This window comes from Trichechus manatus, unplaced genomic scaffold (genome assembly GCF_000243295.1).
Source record: "Trichechus manatus latirostris isolate Lorelei unplaced genomic scaffold, TriManLat1.0 scaffold00067, whole genome shotgun sequence".
Lineage (NCBI taxonomy): Eukaryota > Metazoa > Chordata > Mammalia > Sirenia > Trichechidae > Trichechus > Trichechus manatus.
In genome coordinates this window covers 2,453,440-2,459,356 of record NW_004444003.1, presented here as the reverse complement: position 1 = coordinate 2,459,356, position 5,917 = coordinate 2,453,440, and the positions used below count along the sequence as shown (strand labels likewise).

Here is a 5,917-nt window from a genome sequence, read left to right as displayed (position 1 = left end):
CCCTGTAGGACAGAGTAGAACTGTTCCCACAGGGTTTTCAAGGAGCAGCTGATGGATTCAAACTTTCAAATTTCTGGTTAGCAGCCACAGCTCTTAACCACTGCACCACCAGGGCTCCAGCACATTGTATAACACACACTAAGTACTAATTAAGTGGTAACTATTAATATTATTATTTGCTACTTAAAACCCTTAAATAGTGTACCATCACCAACAGGAAAATATCCCAAACACTTTAGAATGACATTCAAGGCTTCGCCTACCTGTATCCTAAGGCCCATTACACTATACCTCACACAGCATCCTCTATTAATCACACCCCCACCCAATTCTGTGGTTCTCTATAAACCAGTATCTCCTCCTGGAATGCCCATCTCACCTTTGTCATACGTGTGCTCTCTCCCAGAAAGTCTTCCCCAATGCCCCAGCTGGGCCAGGTACTCCTCCACGTGATGTTGAACTTGCACACATAGGTATGGCTGTAACATGGGGAAAACAGCAAACCATAGCATACCTGACTGCACAGTCAGGAAAGAGCCGCAGTCCCAGGTCCACCAAGTTCTTCCCTCACCAATCATCCTAGGATTGAAGGTTGTACCCTAAAATGACATGTCGAAGTCCTAACTCCCTACTGCCTGTGAGTGTGAGCTTGTTTGGAAATTGAGTCTTTGAAGATGTTATCAGTTCACATGAGATCATACAGGAGTAGGGTGGGTCTGTGAGTAGCAAGCTTATAAAAGAGGAGAAGAGACGTAGAGACACAGAAGGCCTGTAAAGATAGGCAGAGGTTTGGAGTGATGCATCTACAAGTCAAGGAAGGCCAAGGATTGCCAGCTGCTAAGAGAGAGGCGTGGATCAATTCAGAGCCCTCTGAAGGAATCAACATGGCCTGATTCCACACTCCTAGCCTCCAGAACTGTGAGACAGTAAATTTCTGTTCTTAGGAGCCCCCCAGTTTGTGGTAGCTTGTTATGGTAGCTCCAGGAAGCTAATACACACCCTCTTCTCACATGCCTTCCTCAGCCAGAGTGGACCTGGACGGTGGCAAGAGAGATGACTACCCTGGTAGCAATTCTGCACCCTAGTAGGCAAATGCCTGGTGCCCCTCTGGCCCCCTGGGTGTGTGGCGAGCCACCAGCAGCCAGTGCTCTCCCAGTGTCATCTTCACCTGTCCACACAGGTGGGAACTATAGCCTCTGCAGAATGCTTTATGAATTGATTCATGTTTAGACTTGCATCCCTGCCCATAGCACCCATGCATGGCTCTATCCAATCGCTTAGCTTGTCACACTGATGTCAGCCTGAAGTCAGACTGGTACATCACCAGTACTGGTTGAAACGTTGAATGATCTGCAGATTAACCAAGCTCTCCTCTTCAAGTGCAAGTAATTGAGAGTTGGCTGCATAGATTCCAGAGGCAGATTCGGAAATGGGGTATGCAGATATAAAGAGGTCGCATGGAGATGCTGATCTACCCAGCTTTCCCCAGTCCCTCTCTGAAGACAGAGGACATCTCAAGCAGGATTGACAGCTGCCTCTGGCCAACTGAGCTTGCAGGAGGTGCCACCCACACATCCAGCCATGGGCCTGAATAGGCCCAACACCACATCATCAACCCTAAATAGAAATAAAAGCGATCATCTTGCACTGAGCATTCTCTATCCCATCCAATTTAAATAATACTGTCTCTAGGCTTGTTGAGGCACTCAATTTTAATAACTCAGCCTACTATTTTAGGCATAGATGGGGATATCTGCTGTTTTCAAATTAGCCTCCAGTGCTCATCAAGTCATCAAATCTTTCCCTGCCAAAACCCATATACCTTAATGCTGAAATATTTCTTGCTTTATTATCTCTAGTAAACAGCTGATTTGACCCAGAGTCAACCTTCAGCCAATGGTCTGTCCTGCAGCCTAGTTTATCAGTCGTGCTATTTCCTTGTCCATGACACCTTGTGGGCCCACCTTGTCACCTGCGGAGACCTTCTCTCCCAGCCAGGTTTGATGTCAACATCTGCTGCTGTCTGTAGGAAACCATTGATTGTCAGTGGAATACTTGTTATAGACAAGTTGTTTGCTTCTCTCCTGGGCTCTGCTATAGCACAGCAGAGGAGAAAGTGCTTTGACGTCAAGCAGGCCAGAATTCAAATCCCAGCCCTACTGCTTACCATCTGTGTGATCTCAGGCAAGTTGCTCAACCTCTCTGAACCTGTTTCCTCTTCTGCAAAAATTGGGCCAATTATACCCATCTTACAGGGGTTTTGACTGAGGATTAAATGAGATAACATATATAAAGTGCTTAGCACATAATAGGCCTTCGATAAATGCTAGTTTCTTTTGCATTCTCTGCAATTAAGGTAGCGTTAATTAGTATCTCATATTTTGTGAATCACAGACAAGTTTAGAGCTGGATAGAAACTTACCTGAGAGTCTCTGGAGTAAGCTGCTCTGTATGCAGGAGATGAAGCTGAGACCTAGAGACCACCACCTTCCTAGGAATTTATAACTGTGCAAACTCTCCCCTTTCCTCTTGCTTATGCAGTGACTTTAGAGTAGGAAGCCCTTCACATCCACCAGAGAGACTCTGCTTGAGGCTTCAGGAATGGCACATATGGTTGCATAGGCTGTGCACTGCACAATCAAGGGAGCGTATTCATGCAAACAGCTAAGTGAACCACACTCTAGAATTGTGAATAATGGATCCCTGGAGGTCTCCATGAGGAAAGGGACACACCTTCTCTTCTTAGAGGGAGACAACAAGAGAGATAGACACTCAACACCTTGTTGACAGTGTGGAGCTTGAGGAGAGATGACTCGAATACTGGCCTCAGAGAATGAAGTGGAGACTTAGTGGCTTCTGATAGATACCCAGTTTGGAAAGGGAGCCAAATTGTGATCATTCAACTGGTAAACAGTTATTAAAACTCTATTATGAGGTGTTGAGAAGTCCCTGGGTGGTACAAATGGTTAAATCACTTTGTTGCTAACTGAAAAGTTAGAGGTTCAGATCTGCCCAGAAGTGCCTTGGAAGAAAGGCCTGGCAATCTACTTCTGAAAAATCTACCATTAAAAACCCTGTGGAGCACAGTTCTACTCTGACACACATGGAGTCTCCGTGAGTCAGAATCAATTCAATGGCAATGGATTTTTGGTTTTACGAGATGCTGTTGTAGATTGTTGTAGCTGTTGTTGTTAGGTGCTGTCAAATTGATTCTGACTCATAGAGACCCTGCGTACAACAGAAGGAAACATTGCCCGGTCCTACACCATCCTCACAATTGTGGCTGTGTTTGAGCCCATTGTCGCAGCCACTGTGTCAGTCCATCTCATTGAGGATCTTCCTCTTTTTTGCTGACCCTCTATTTTACCAAGAATGATGCCCTTCTCCAGGGACTGGTCCCTCCTGATAGCATGTCCGAAGTACATGAGACATTGTTGTAGTAATGGCCTCTAATTTGTTCATGCCTCCCTGTGTCCATGCCCTTGGGTATCCTCTCCCACACTGGCTCTGGGCTTGGCCATGTGACTTTCTTCGGATAACAGAACAACAGAAAAATATGAGCAGAGACTTAAAGAGTGCTTCTGCTTGGAACTTTCCCACTCTTGGTGCTAACAAGTCCTGGCTAACCTGCTGGAGGATGAGAAACCCATAAAGAGAGGCCTTAGTCCTCCAGCCATCCCAGATGAAGCTGTTGACAAACCAGCCCACCCCAGCTGGCCCTCAGCTGACCACATGAGCTAGATCAACTGAGATCAGCCTAGACCAGAATCTCTCAGCCCAGATGGCCAACCTGCAAAATGATGAGCTAAATAGTCATTATGTTAAATTTGTTACACAGCAAAAGCTAACTGATGCAGGTGCCGTGCTAGACTTTGCAGGGGGTCCTGAGATTAAAAAGAGGAATAAAGAAAGAAACTATAAAGGCATAATCTAGTTGAGGAGAAAGACTTGTGCATTTTTAAAAAAATGCAGTGGATTACAACAAAGAGTCAAATGAGGGCTAAGTACTTAGGGAACTGCTCATGGAGGGGGAGACTTTGTCTTTTGAAGGACATCAGTATTCAACCCAGCCAACACTTATCGAGTGTTTAATGGGGGGCAGGCATTATGCTAAGCACATGCATTAAGTATAGTACCTCTTCTTTCTCCATATTATCTACTTAGGGCCAGGATTGCCATCCTCACTTACAGGTGAGGCTAAGTGACTTGCCTAAATTCACAGAGACAGAAAGTGGCAGAGTCAGAATTTTAATCCAGGCAGCCTCACTTGAGAGCCCATTGTGGTTGTGTGCCTTTGAGCAGATTTCGACTCATAGTGACCCCATGTGACAGAGTAGAACTGCCCCATAGCGTTTTCTAGGCTATAATTTTTAGGGTAGCAGATCTCCAGGTCTTTCTCCTGTAGAGCTCCTGGGTGAGTTCAAATTGCTGACCTTTCAGTTAGCAGCCCAGTGCTTAACCGCTACATCACCAGGGCTCCTTTCAAGAACCCATAGTCTTCATCAAAATATAGTACTGCTTCATTTTAAAAATGTCTTCCTAAATTCAGAGGCAATATATGCGAAGTCAAACATGCATCTTTTAATAGCTATTCTGTGCCCTATATGTCAGCCATGAAATATATCCTAAGAGGAACAGCCATATAATTCCGTATTGAGTACTTTGTACTCACATCATTCTTTCTACCAATAAGAGCAAATGCTCAAAGGGATCATTTTCCCCCTTTTTGCACTAGTCTAGTGAGTGGGAGGTGATACAGAGTGGGAGATCAGTGTCTGGGGTGATGATAGCAGTGGGGAAAGAGCCTTCCTCCCCTCCGGTGATACTGTGGCATCCAGTGGAGTCATATGGGAAAGGGGCAGATGGTAACTTAAACACAAGAGTGAAAGGGCATGCTCACTTCGGCAGCATGTACTCTAAAATCGGTATGATACAGAGAAGATTAGTATGACCCCCGCAGCAAGGATGACAAGAAAATTTAGAAAGCATTCCATATTTTTTAATTAGTGGTTACCAGTGGTGGGAGAGAGAGGAAAAAGGAGTCATTGCTTAAGGGGTGCTGAGCTTCTGTTAAGGATTACGGGAAGTTTTGGAAATGGATAGTCGTGATGGTTTCCCAACATGATGAACGTAATTAATGTCGCTGAACTGTACATGCAAAAAATGTCAAAATGGCAAATGTTTTCTTATACATATATCATGGATGTTAAGCAATACATCACTTATGTCAACGATACATTCTGTGAAATAGGACGTTATGTGATCTGGATGTTATGCGAACACCATATTATTTTCTTATGGCAACATTGAGATAGTGGAAGTGTTCCTTACCAATGGACAGGAGGGCCTGGAGTTCTGCTTGCTGCTGCCTGGGTTGGGTCGGTGGGTTGGGTCCCAGGGGAGCAAGGACAAGGCAAGGACGCATGCTCAGCTGGCAGAGCCCGGTGACTGGGCCTTTAGGCGAGGCCCTGGGGCTCTCAGAAAGGCGTTTGGCCCTTTGGAGGCGCAGGCTGCCCAGTTCAATAAAGATGAGGTCTAGGGGCACAGGTCAAGCCCAGGGTAGGTTCCCCAAGCACAAGTTGGTCAGAGGCACAAAGGTGGCTACATCCAGTTACATCCACTATGTCCCATTCTCCGACGGAGATTTCTGAACTTACGGAACCATGGACATACATGCGGTCGGATGTTGCCCAAACAGACATTATGCGGCACATGACTTTATATGTCTGAAAACATTTATATATGTAATATATACAAACATACATATATACATACACACATATATACAGACACACACATATATATGTCCCTTAGTGGCTCAAACATAAGTGCCAGACTACTAACCAAAAGCTTGGCAGTTCAAACCCACCCAGAGGCACCTGGAAGATAGGCCTGGCAATCTGCTTCCAAAAAGTCA

At 45.3% G+C, this 5,917-nt stretch overlaps 1 non-coding gene across 1 annotated transcript; it reads left to right on the top strand.

Annotated features, from left to right (window-relative positions):
* Positions 1-4,892: 4,892 nt before the first annotated feature.
* On the top strand, positions 4,893-5,000 carry LOC111821140 (U6 spliceosomal RNA). Its single transcript, XR_002824603.1, has one exon. It is a non-coding gene; the product is annotated as a U6 spliceosomal RNA (small nuclear RNA).
* Positions 5,001-5,917: the final 917 nt, after the last annotated feature.